At 39.5% G+C, this 13789-nt stretch overlaps 1 protein-coding gene across 7 annotated transcripts in view; it reads left to right on the top strand.

Moving 5' to 3' along the window:
* The window catches only part of LOC103124766 (probable G-protein coupled receptor 141), a 76139-nt gene that overhangs the window by 39087 nt on the left and 23263 nt on the right, over positions 1–13789 (top strand). For 2 of the 7 annotated variants that reach the window (XM_060195858.1, XM_060195854.1), the window contains one exon: positions 322–388. The exons of 2 other annotated variants lie outside the window; for them this stretch is intronic. The gene's annotated coding sequence lies outside the window, so the exon portion shown is untranslated. Of the gene's footprint in view, positions 1–104; positions 393–13789 lie in introns of those variants that run through there. 3 more of the 7 variants (XM_060195857.1, XM_060195855.1, XM_007535523.2) reach the window with 2 other exon arrangements.

The raw sequence follows: 13789 nt of genomic DNA, 5'->3' as shown, positions 1-13789 counted from the left end.
CCTCTTATCTTCATCCTATCACTTCTCTCCCGATGGGAGTATGGATCAAGGTTGTTTATGGGGAGCAGAAGGTGGGAGTTCTGGCTTCTGTAGCTGCTTCTCTGCTGAGCCTGGGCGTTGGCAGGTTGATCCACACCCGTAGCCTGTTTCTATCTTTCCCTAGTGGACCAGAGCTCTGGAGATGCGAGGGTCCAGGACACATTGGTGAGGTCATCTGCCCAGAAAAGTCACAGTGGAGTCATGGTAGCATGTTAGCAATTTACTCTCTAACATGGTATGACTGGAGGGAGAAGCCTCACTAATGAATACTCTCACTCTCAGCAACTGAGCTCTTCCAGCCTGAAAACCAGCTAGGACCTGGTCATTGCTGGAGTATCGCACATGAATGGTAAGTCTTTCTGGACTATTCAAACATTCCTATCTAGCAGAACTTAGGAAACCACTTTGCTCTTTGGCAAAAAAAAAAAAAAAAGAGAGAGAAAGAAAGAAAGAAAGAAAAGAATAGAAAAGAAAAGAAAAGAAAAATTCCAGCTTGAGCTTCACTGTCTACTCAATCAGTGATTCCCAAGTTTGAACCAAATTTACAAGACAGGTCCTCACAGTTATATAGAGCAGAGAATGTACTATCACAAAATGTCTTCTCCCTCTCTCTAGGAATAATGTCATATTTTGAAAGAAAAGAAAATGAGTCTATAACAGGTGGCTTATGGTTTACTCACTTCCCTAGGAAAACATAAAAGGTAAAGTTAAAATAACAACTAAAAGACAAGTCAGCTCAGGTTTGTATATACTTGGTGCTGTGCCTGAGACTTAACTTATTCAAGAGGGCATCCTTTTTCCTTCTCCTCTCCTGCCTTTATTCTCCCTCCATCTGCTGAGGAATAGTAAGTATCACCATCCCTTTTTGGATGTAAGTGTAAAGTCTGTTGACGCAGTGTTAGTGTGCTTTGTATTCAATAGCACTTTCTGTTCTTTAGTAGTTGTTCGGAAAACACATTTTATAATTTCTCCGAATTTTAGCCAAAAGAACTAGGAAGTGTAATGTCAAAATTTCTTCATGGGAAAGAGCTAAAACAGGCCAGATCAAAGACTTTGCTCTTGGTAATGTTTACAGAAAGAAAAAAAAAGTGCTCCAACAACAATAACAAAATAATAACAAGGTTAAACAACTAAAGCAACAAAAGGGAAAAAAAATAGCCTCCAAGAGCAGATAACCCTGGAGACAATAATAATAATAATAGTAATAAGTTTTATTTGGGAAGTTAGTTGCTTCCCAGAATAATACAGCGAGTTGGATTACATAAAAATATTCTGTCTCAAGTCAGAGCTGAGACCATTTCTCCTTTTCACTGCAAATGAAGACAAGGTCACCTGAATTCTCTTGAAGACCAGGAGAGTAAATTATGCCTTCATCTCCTGAGCCCTTTCTAAGAGCCTCTAAATTCAAGCATGACTTGCTCGATATGGATAATAGTACAGGACAAGTCTCGAGAGGAGAGAAGTCAGCAAAGATTGTCACCTTTTATGTGAAGGAAATTTGGATATGGAAGGAATCTCACTCTCGGCTACAGTTGGAGAGTAATCTTAAAGTAAAAACTTTATTAGATTCACTGGCATCATCTGTTAAGAACACCACATAGCCAGATCATCTCAGAAAGCCCACTTATCCAGTCATGATGAGAGTCTGGTGTCTGACCTATTTCCCAGAAGGATTATGAAGAGATGTCTTGAGGTGATTTACTCTTTTCTTATATGCAGATTTAAGTCCTTATAATTGACTTTTTTTTTTCTGTCTCTCAAGTACTGCACTTAAACTTTATTTACTGAGGCATCTACTTCAAAGCTACAGCCACTTCAAAGATGTCTTTCTCCAACAAACACATTAGCCAGTCCCAGAACTAGAGAAAAAGCCAGGCTGCCTTACTCTTTGTTTTCAGATCCTGGTTCTTTTAGATAACTGATCGTTAGGATATGCTTGAGCTGTTTTCTTTTTCTCTCTTTACACTTGAAGTTCTTGCTCTTCTGTTTTCAGTTTACTAATAAAGAGTGAAGGGGTCAGGTGGTGGTGCATCTGGTTAAGTACTCACATTATAATGTACAAGGACCAAGGTTCAAGCCCCTGGTCCCCATCTGCAGGGGGAATTGTGGTGAAACAGGTCTGCAGATGTCTCTCTGTCTCTCCCTCTCTCTATCACCTTCTTTGCTCTTAATTTCTCTCTGTATCAATCCAATTAAAAAAATAGAGTGAGCACCTACTGTAGCTGAAGTCAAATAGTACATGACTCAGCAGACAGACCACAGGACAGTTTGCCAATGGCCTTGGGTTCAATCCTAGCACTACAAATGTCAGGACATGACTCTGAACTCTCTCTTATCAAATTAAAAAAATAATCTTTAAAAAATAAGATGAAACACATCTAGAAGAAGGAGGAGAAGGAGGAGGAAAGGAGAAGAAGGAGAAAGAGTAGGAGGAAGAGAAGGAGAGAAGGAGAGAAGGAGGAGGAGAGAAAAGTCCTTTGACTTCCACCTTCAACCCCAATAAAAATAGAATCCCCAGGTCTATTCTCTCTTTCTCCCTCTCTCTCTCCCTCTCTCTCTCTCTCTCCCTCTCTCTCTCTCTCCCTCTCTCTCTCCCCCCCTCTTTCATACTATTTCTCTTCTTCTCTTTTCTTTCCTTTTTCCTTTCCTTTCCTTTCTCTTTCTTTCTTTTTTTTGTTTTTTGCCTCCAGGGTTATTACTAGGGCTTGGTGCTGGCACTACAAATCCACAGCTCCTATGGCCATTTTATTTCCCAATTTTTTTTTTTTTTGTTAGGGCAGAGAGAAATTGAGAGAGAAGGGGGAAGATAGAGAGAGGGAGAGTGAAGGATAGGCACCTCCAGACTGGCTTCACTGCTTGTGTAGCGACCCCTCCCCTTGTAGGTGGGGTGCTGAGGGCTCAAACTGAATTCCTTGCACTGGTCCTTGCACTTCGTACTATGCGCAGCACTACCTGGCCCCAGTATACTACTTCTTTTTGTAAATTATCTGATACTTATTGCTCAAGTGGCATCTTGCAATCACAAGCTGAAGCCCAGGGATCAGTCTAGTCATAACATTGGTTTGCAAAGGGGAATATCTGTGGAAAATGTAGGTGATAATTTGCAAGAGGCTCAGGTGATAGTATTTATCATGCTAGGTTGAGATTGGAACTTATAAAAATATCAGCCCCTATCTCTAATATTAAACTTTATGAGGAACTATCAGGGGCATAACTAACAATTTCTCTGAGGGCTTGAGACTATAAGGAGGAGTAGAGGTGTTTCTAAGACATTCAGAGCATTCCAGCCTAGTGAGCAGCACTGTACAGTCCACAGCAGAGAGGGCTTTGTCAGGAGGACATGCACACAGTTTCCTCAATGAGTTCAGTTTTCTTTATAAACATGGTGATTCTGTCCTTTGAGTCTATAAATCCAACATCACTTTGATAACAAAAGCAGACAGGGACACAACCAAAAAGAAAACTACAGACCAATATCTCTGATGAACGTAGATGCTAAAATACTGAACGAAATTCTGGCCAACTGGATACAACAGTATATTAAAAAGATTTTTCATCATGGCCAAGTGGGGTTTATCCCAGGCATGCAAGGTTGATTTAATATACATAAATCAATCAGCGTGATCCACCACATCAACAGGCATGCAAGGTTGATTTAATATACATAAATCAATCAGCGTGATCCACCACATCAACAAAAGCAAGACCAAAAACCACATGGTCATATCAATAGATGCAGAGAAAGCCTTTGACAAAATACAACATCCCTTTATGACCAAAACACTACAAAAATGGGAATAAATGGAAAACTCCTGAAGATAGTGGAGTCTATATATAGCAAACCTACAGCCAACATCATACTCAATGGTGAAAAACTGGAAGCATTTCCCCTCAGATCAGGTACTAGACAGGGCTGCCCACTATCACCATTACTATTCAACATAGTGTTGGAAGTTCTTGCCATAGCAATCAGGCAGGAGCAAGGAATTAAAGGCATAGAAATTGGAAGAGAAGAAGTCAAACTCTCCCTATTTGCAGATGACATGATAGTATACATAGAAAACCTAAGGAATCCAGCAAGAAGTTTTTGGAAATCATCAGGCAATACAGTAAGGTGTCAGGCTACAAAATTAACATTCAAAAGTCAGTGGCATTCCTCTATGCAAACACTAAGTTAGAAGAAGTTGAAACCCAGAAATCAATTCCTTTTACTATAGCAACAGAAACAATAAAATATCTAGGAGTAAACCTAACAAAAGAAGTGAAAGACTTGTGTACTGAAACTTATAAGTCACTACTCAAGGAAATTGAAAAAGGCACAAAGATGTGGAAAGATATTTCATGTTCATGGGTTGGAAAAATTAACATCATCAAAATGAATATACTACCCAGAGCCATATACAAATTTAATGCTACCTCCATCAGGATCCCAACCACATTTTTAGAATAGAGCAAATGCTACAAATGTTTATCTGGAACCAGAAAAGAAAAAACAGAACTGGAGGCATCACACTCCCAGATCTCAGATTGTATTATAGGGGTATTGTCATCAAAACTGTTTGGTGCTGGAACATGAGTAGACACACTTACCAGTGGAATAGAATTAAGAGCCCAGAAGTAAGCCCCCACACCTATGGACATCTAATCTTTGACAAAAGTGCCCAGACTATTAACTGGGGGAAGGAGAGTATCTTCAAGAAAAGGTGATGGAAAAAATGGGTTGAAAAATGCAGAAAAATGAAACTGAACCACTATATTTCACCAAATACAAAAGTAATTTCCAAGTGGATTGAGGGCTTGGATGTTAGACCAGAAACTATCAGATACTTAGAGGAAAATATTGGCAGAACTCTTTCCCGCATACATTTTAAAGACATCTTCAATGAAACGAATCCAATTACAAAGAAGACTAAGGCAAGTATAAACCTATGGGACTACATCAAATTAAAAAGCTTCAACCTCTGTGGAGAACAGCCTAGAGAACTCTCAGAAGGCTAGAAATGGGCCTACCTGTGATCCTGCAATTCCTCTCCTGGGGATATATCCTAAGGAACACAACACACCCATCCAAAAAGATCTGTGTACATATATGTTCTTAGCAGCACAATTTGTAATAGCCAAAACCTGGAAGCAACCCAGGTGTCCAACAACAGAGGAGTGGCTGAGCAAGTTGTGGTATATATATATACACAATGGAATACTACTCAACTATAGAAAATGGTGACTTCACCATTTTCAGCCGATCTTGGATGGACCTTGAAAAATTCATGTTGAGTGAAATAAGTCAGAAATAGAAGGATAAATATGGGATGATCTCACCCTCACGCAGAAGTTGAAAAACAAGATCAGAAGAGAAACCACAAGTAGAACCTGAACTGAAATTGGCGTATTGCACCAAAGTAAAAGACTCTGGGGTGGGTGGGGGGGGAGAATACAGGTCCAAGAAGGATGACAGAGGACCTAGTGGGGGTTGTATTGCTATGTGGAAAACTTAGAAATGTTATGTATGTATAAACTTTGTATTTACTGTCGAATGTATTTGTATTTTACTGTTGAATGTAAAAATACGTATTTTACTGTCGAATTGTATTTACTGTTGAATGTAAAACATTAATTCCCTAATAAAGAAATTAAAAAAAGAGAAGTAGAAGGGAGAGGAGAAGGAGGAGAAGAAGGAGAAGAAGGAGAAGAAGGAGAAGAAGAAGCAGCAGTTTCTCACCTCACTATCCCATCTGTTGAAACCCTTCCATCAAAGACCACAGAGACAACAGCAGTGTAACAACTTGCGTTTATTACTCAGCAGTCAGGGGCAATTCATACCATGTGAACCCTGGGACATCTCAACAGCTGATATTGTAAGCAGCTCAGTATAGGACTTGGCTTTGGTAGGATTATTTAGTGGAAGGTGGAAGGAAGGAGCGTTTGTACTGAATGGTGTCAGAAAGCAGAGACATTTTATTCATATTGAAAAATAGAAATCAATAACCGTGAGTGGCTCAGTGGCCTTATTTTCATATGAGTTCAGCCAAGGTAGCTCAGTCCTCCTGTTTCATGTCATTTTATTAGAATGGTAAGGCTGGACCTACTCCTCCTTTTTCTCTTTCTTATTCCTGAAGTTTAAAAGAATTATCAGGGAAAAATAATATTCATCGACAGAGAAATGTATCTTTAATATTCTATTTATTTGATAGATATTTATCAGACAGATATAGGGAAGGAAGGGAGAGAGGGAGGGGTGAGAGAGACATCTGCACACTGCTTCACCACTCTTGAAGCTTTCCCCTAGCAGATAGGAACATGTGTGCTCAACTGGGTGTGCCTCCACCCAGGCCCTAAACACAGAGATCAGCTATTTAACGGGCATTTAGTGTACCATAGACAGCACTAGGATTTAAGCCTCTTAACACTTCCACAACTGTGCTTTCTGCAGGAGGTGAGTCTGGAGCCAGATATGAATTCTTTCTTTTTATTTAAAATTTTTTTTATTATCTTGATTTATTTATTGGACAGAAATCGAGAGGGAGAGAGACAGAGAGACACCTGCAACCCTGCTTCACCACTTGCAAAGCTTTTCCCTAGCAGGTGGGGACTGGGGGCTGGAACTCAGGTCCTTGCACACTGTAATGTGTGCGCTTAACAAGGTGTGCCACCACCCAGGCCCCAGATATGATTTCTAACTATCAATACAAAAGCTTCTGGTCTTGTGCTGTCACCCTTGCTGAACTCTTTTCTTCATACTGTGAGCAAATGCCTGCCCATCTATATATATATATGGATTGCCTTGGACTCTAACAGATAATTAAAAAACAAAGCAAACAACATCCTCTCTGACCCATAGTCAGAGATTTAGCAGAAATAAAAAAAAAAAAAAGATAGGAAGAAAGAAAAAGAGGAAGAGATAAAAGCAAAGTAAGTAAACATTTTTGGTTTTATAGACCACACAGTCTTTATGATGTCCATCTGTGAACAAATGCCAAGTGATTGTGGTTTTATTTTTTAAAGAGCAAATTTTGTACTAGTGATTTGACAATGATTGACAAGATCATGGGATAAGAGGGTTATAATTCCACACAGTTCCTACCACCAGAGTTCTGTATCCCATCCCCTCTATTGGAAGCTTCCCTCTTATCCCTCTGGGAGTATGGACCAAACTTTTTATGGGGTATAGAAGGTGGAAGGTCTGGCTTTTGTAATTGCTTCTCCACTGGACATGGGCATTGGCAGGTCACTCCATATCCTCAGGCTGTTTCTCTCTTTTCCTAGTGGGCTAGGGCTCTGGGGAGGTGAGGCTAGCAGTATTTGATCTGTAATTACATTGCTTTATTTATTTCAAATGCCTGCCTATGATAACAGGTTTGTCACTGGTGCTTGGTGCTGGCACTACCACTCCACTGCTCCTGGAGGCCATTTGTTTCCACGTTATTGAACAGGATAGAGAGAAACTGAGATTGGAGGGAAGATGGAAAAGGAGAGAAAAGACATCTGCAGACTGGCTTCACCACTTTAAAAAAATTTATTTGTTTATTTTTATTTATTTGTAAAAAGGAAACACTGAAAAAAACTATAGAGGGATACAACTCCACACAGTTCCCACCACCACATCTCCATATCCCATCCACTCCCCTGATAGCTTTCCTATTCTTTAACTCTCTGGGAGAATGGACCCAGTGTCATTGTGGGATGCAGAAGGTGGAAGGTCTGGCTTCTGTAATTGCTTCCCAGCTGAACATGGGTGTTGACAGGTTGATCCATACTCCCAGTCTGCCTCTCTCTTTCCCTAGTGGGGAAGAGCTCTGGGGAAGCGGAGGTCCAGGACACATTGGTGGGGTTGTCTGTCCAAGGAAGTCTGTTTGGCACCATGTTAGCATCTGGAACCTAGTGGCTGAAAAGAGAGTTAACATATAAAGCTAAACAAGTTGTTGACTAGTCATGAAACTAAAGGCTGGAGTAGTGCAGGTGAAGAGTTGGGGGTGGGGGTGTCCTCCATTCTGTGGATCTGCTTCACCACTTGTGAAGTGTCCCCCTGCAGGTAGGTGGCAGGAGGCTTGAACCCAAGTCTCTGCATGGCCCTTGTGCTTAATAGTATGCTTGCTCAACTGGGTGCAACACCGCTCCTCAGCCCCCAGACCATAGTTGTTTTTTTAAGAAAAAAATTTACTATCTTTATTTATTAGATAGAGACAGCCAGAAACTGAGAAATAAGGGGGAGAGAGAGACAGAGAGACACCTGCAGCCCTGCTTCACTGCTTATGAAGCTTTCCCCTTGCAGGTGGGGACTGGGGGCTTGAACCCGCATCCTTGCACACTGTAACGTGCATTTAACCAGGTGTACCACCACCCATCCCCCACCACACAGTCCTTATGATGACTACTCAGTGGTCACTATAGCAGGAAGGCAGCCACAAATCATATGTGACTGGATGCCAGGTGACTGTGTTTTAAGAAAAGTTTACATATAAATCATTTGGTTAGTGAGATTTGAGCATTGGGGCTGTAGTTTGCAAAACTCTTAGGTAGGTTATCCTAAATCAATCCAGAAATCTATTTAGACTTTTAAATACTTTAAATAGTAAGAGAGAGAGAGAGAATGTGTTTAAATAGTAGAGAGAGACAGGGAGAGAGAGAGACAGGGAGAGAGAGAGATAGGGAGAGAGAAAGGGAGAGAGAGACAGGGAGAGAGAGAATGTGTTTAAATAGTAGAGAGAGAAAGGGAGAGAAAGAGAGAGAAAGAGAGAGAGTGTGTGTGTTTAAATAGTAGAGAGAAAAAGGGAGAGAAAGAGAGAGAGAATGTGTTTAAATAGTAGAGAGAGAAAGGGAGAGAGAGAGAGAATGTGTTTAAATAGTAGAGTGAGAAAGGGAGAAAGAGAGAGAAAGAGAGAGAGTGTGTGTGTTTAAATAGTAGAGAGAAAAAGGGAGAGAAAGAGAGAGAGAGAATGTGTTTAAATAGTAGAGAGAGAAAGGGAGAGAGAGAGAGAATGTGTTTAAATAGTAGAGCGAGAAAGGGAGAGAAAGAGAGAGAGAGAATGTGTTTAAATAGTAGAGAGAGAAAGGGAGAAAGAGAAAGAGAGAGAGAATGTGTTTAAATAGTAGAGAGAGAAAGGGAGAAAGAGAGAGAGAGAGGGCTTAATTCATTAATACAGAGTTTTTAAATAGGTATAAATACAAATTTATGGCTTCTCCCTCCCCCCATGGGCTTATAGTTCTAAGAAAATTTAGTCAATATTAGAGTAGGTTAGTGAATCAGGACAGTGCCTTATATTGTTTGCTTTTCTGATCCCGAGTGTTGGACACTGAAATATAAGAAGCCAAAGGGTGTAATAGCTATTCAGTTGCTCACTCCATCTTAAAAGATAACTTTGGGAGCTAGACTGAACTTCAGTGAGTTGAATTCACTTGTCTTCAGTTATCAAGACAATGTTAGAATTCATATTAAACCTTACAGGCTTTTCACTATAACCTAAGCCTCAATTTTAATACATTATAGCACTGGTGGCATGGGGACGAAAGATCATTCTGAATCATCAAAAAAAAGTTATATGATCAGAGTAAATTTAATACAAAATATATTTTGTTACAGTCTGACCTTTTTGAAAGATCAAGCTTAGGGGTGAATGTAAAAACGGAAATTTGGAGCAGTAGCCTGAAAGATATTGGACCTCTAGGCTCAGTGTCTGATTTCCTTGTACAGATGCTGCTCTCAGAAAGGCATAGCTCAGTGTCTCAGCAGAAAACAGTCAGATCTGTCTACCAGCTCTAGGTCAGGTCATTGTCATGTGTGACTTGAGGGTATAAGGGATGCCCTGGTCAAAGGTTCTCCCCTCAATCTCTCTAACCGTATGCTATGCTCTATGCTGCTGCTCCTGGTTAAAAGGAAGTTTCAGGTACACTTTCACATTACTCAAGTGTGCAGAATGAATATATACAGGAATATTTGGGGCCCGATACACCTGTATTTACTTGTGTGATATGCTTAAGATTGACTATCACACTGTCATTATTTTTTTCTTGCAGGTTTGGCAGCAGCCTGCCTTATATATATTAACACTGCACGCCTAATCACTACACATCTTCCCCACATTTAATAAAAACATAAAAGAAACATAGATAGCCAGAAATCAAGAGGGAAGAAGGTGATAAAGAGAGAGACAGAGAGACACCTGCAGCACTGCTTCACCACTCGCAAAGCTTTCCCCTTGCAGGTGGGGACCAGGGCTTGAAAAAAGAGTGAACAAACACAAGAAACTGAAGAAGAGAAGATTTATTCCTTGGTCAAGGAAGGAGAGTCTTTTGCTCAAAAATTAATTGAAAAATATAAATTCTTCTCCCCTAAATGACATAAAAGTTAAAAAAAATTAGAGCAATTCCATATTAATAGACCAGAGCATTTATCATGTGTATGTGTGTGTGTTTTTCTTCTGAAAGGGATGGACATTTTTTCCCCTGGGAATCAAAAGCCACACTCTTTTTGTCCATAAATGACTGAGTTCAATAGTACCATGGGGGTAGATTTTCAGCTCCACTGTGTTGTAATTTAACTTAAAAAGGGGTTTCATGGGAGCTACTGCAGCACATAAAAGGATTCACAGTGGGGAGCTGGGAACTGGTTTAAACAATACAAGGTTTATTAGGGTGAAATAGGTAAAAGGCAAAATAAGCACTTATCATCAAGGGTTAAGAGCACGCTAGGTCCATAAAGTCTGAGTATAGTTAACAAAAGTTTAGTCCCATAAGATAAACAATGATCAGCTCTGGTAAAGGTTGCTCATGGCTGTAGAGGGGTCTAAAAGTCACACATGTTCAGTTCCCAGGAGAAATAGCCATGGCGGATACCTGGGGCACCTCTGCCTAGATGCGTCTGACCAGGAGCAGAAGCAGCAGCCAAAGAGAGCTACCTGCTCCAAGCTCCATGCTTTACACCTTCCCTTCTCTGTGTGTCCTGCCTCAGGGTGACGTCATTCCTATGCTAATAATCCCAAACTCCTGCCTGTTGGGGTGACAACACACTGTACAGGAGTAGAGATAAGGACACAGACCTTTGGTGGTGGGAATGGTGTTAATATCCACTCCTACTAACTTATAGTCTAATAAATAATTATTTAATCAATATGAGAAGGGAAAATATATTGAATGTCTTGTGCTTTTTCATGTATAGACCCGTTATGAGTAAATATTCCTTCAATCAAAGCATTTAAGGTTTCAAATGAGTAAACTGATTGAATTTTAACATTGGGCTTAAATTGCTAATGTATTTCTAATAATAACATTTTTGAAATATTAAATCACCTATAATCTTTGACTAAGACCAGATGTAACCAGTTTATAAGATATAGTTATTTGTAAATAGCATTAAATGACACAAAACACAGTCAGCCTTCTTAAACTCTAAAACAGCAAGCAATTTTCCCAATTCTCTATAAAACCCCTATATCCCCCAGTCCTGGAACCTCTGCGCCTTCATGCTTCTCTTGATCGAGACCATTTGAGATTGCATCTCAGCCAAATCAATGTAACCAGCACCACCTCGACATATTTCATTTCAGACTGTACAGAGATGCCAGGCCAGCGATGTCAATCTTTTAGCTTCAATATTTTGCCACCAAGTTGCAGATGCTACCATGATGCAAACCTGACTTCCCTGGAAAGGCAATCTGACCAATGTGTCCTGGAGCCCCACCTCCACAGAGCCCTGCCCACTAGAGAAAGATAGAAACAGGTTGGGAGTATGGATCAACCTTTCAACATTCATGTCTAGTGGAGAAACAATTACAGAAGCCAGACCTCCCACCTTCTGCACCCCATAAACATCTTTGGCTCACAATTCCAGAGGGTAAAGTATAGGGAAGCTCCCAATGAAGGGGGGAGGGTTTGATATTGAACTCTGGTATTGACAGAAGTTTCTGACCAAGCACATATGAGCTGTTAAGCAACAAATCATTTGGTGATAATAATTTATACTGTAGAGAGCTGTCAGAGTTTAAAAAGGGAGAAAATGCAAATATTTTCCCTAGGTGACTAGGAAGAGGCAGTTGCTCAAAGACATTTGTCAAATATTCACTTACTTCTCTTTCTTCAATGTCTTGTAATTCATCACCTAAACTTTCTGGAACTAGTGTTGTTCCTTTTTCATTCACAGTCAATTCTGTATATAAGTAAAGCTCTATATTATTTTTTTTCTATCAAACATACTAGTTTTTTTTTAAGATATAGATTAACTCATAGATGTCTAATGAATTTTTAGGTATAGAGCCATAATGGTGTTTTCAATTGCACAGTTTGATTCATTTAAATGAATTGTTAAGGTTGCAGAAATTCTCACACTGTAAAATACATGTTTCTCCACATTTGCAGCTCAGACTCAAAGCCTGACACTACAAGAAAGTTCTACCACACAGGGCAAAGTTCCAAATGCTCTGTTATCTCTCCCTTTCTATCTAAATGAAGAATTTGATTTGCCTTCCACTTTCTGCTGCCCATTAATATCTTTGGTCCATACTCTCAGAGGGATAAAAATAGGGAAAATTCCAATGGATGGAGGGGATATGGAACTCTGGTGGCTGGAACTGTATCCCACAATCTTCTCTATTATTAAATCACTAATAATTTTTATACATTTCTTTTTTATTTTTATTTATTTATTTTCCTTTTTGTTGCCCTTATTGTTTAACATTGTTATGGTTATTGATGTCATTGTTGTTGGATAGGACAGAGAGAAATGGAGAGAGGAGGCGAAGACAGAGAAGGGGAGAGAAAGACAGACACCTGCAGACCTGCTTCACCACTGTACTACCGCCCAGCCCCCCCACTGATTTTTTTAATGCCTTGTGAAGCAACTCCCCTGCAGGTGGGGAGCTGGGGGCTTGAACTTGGATCCTTACACAGGTCCTTGCACTTTGTGCCACATGCGCTTAACCCACTGCGCTACTGCCCTTCTCCCGACTAATAATTTTTTTAAAAAGAAAGGAAAATTTGTTCTGAGGGGCTGAATGGTGGTGCACCTGGTTGATTGCATATGTTACAATGTACAAGAACTGGAGTTTGGACCCCTGCTCTCCACCTACAGGGGTAAAGCTTTACAAATGGTGAAGCAGTGTTGCAGTTTTTCTCTCTATCAACCCCTCCCTCTTGATTTCTCACTCTCTCTATCCAATAAATAAATAAAGATAATAGAAAAATTATTCTGGGTGTGGTAAAACCAAACTTGCATGAGGCCCTGACTTTTCAAGAAAAAAATTACTACTAAAATGCACATCTAAATATGCTTATTTATTTATTTATTTTGCTTTCAACTTGTGTGACTTTTTAGGGTTTTTTCCTTCTTCTTGCTTTTAATTTTTGAACTTTTTTTTTCTAACACTTCATTGTTTCCCCCTGAACTAATTTGGGAAATATCTATTCTAGTTGTATTCCTTTAGTGCTTACAAAAGAAATACTTACTTTCATATTAATTTAATAACCCTGAAGTTGAACAATGTCTTAGTTGTTCTCAAACAATAAATATTTTAGATCAAATTAGCAGAGAATGCCTTCCAAGGCTATATACTATTATTGTGCATGTTTGAGTCTTGCTTTGAAATTTAATCTAATAAACTAGATGCTATAGTCATTACTTATATATTAAAAGAAAACCTGTTTAGATTGATCCACATTTTACAACTTCTTTGGTTAGCATTATTTCTTTTGTATGTGAGACATTTTTCTTTCTTTAAAATATCTTTATTTTGACCACATTTTTGAAACAGAATTTTGACAG

This window comes from Erinaceus europaeus, chromosome 8 (assembly GCF_950295315.1).
Source record: "Erinaceus europaeus chromosome 8, mEriEur2.1, whole genome shotgun sequence".
Classification (NCBI taxonomy): Eukaryota; Metazoa; Chordata; class Mammalia; order Eulipotyphla; family Erinaceidae; genus Erinaceus; species Erinaceus europaeus.
This window is presented reverse-complemented; position numbering and strand designations above follow the sequence as displayed.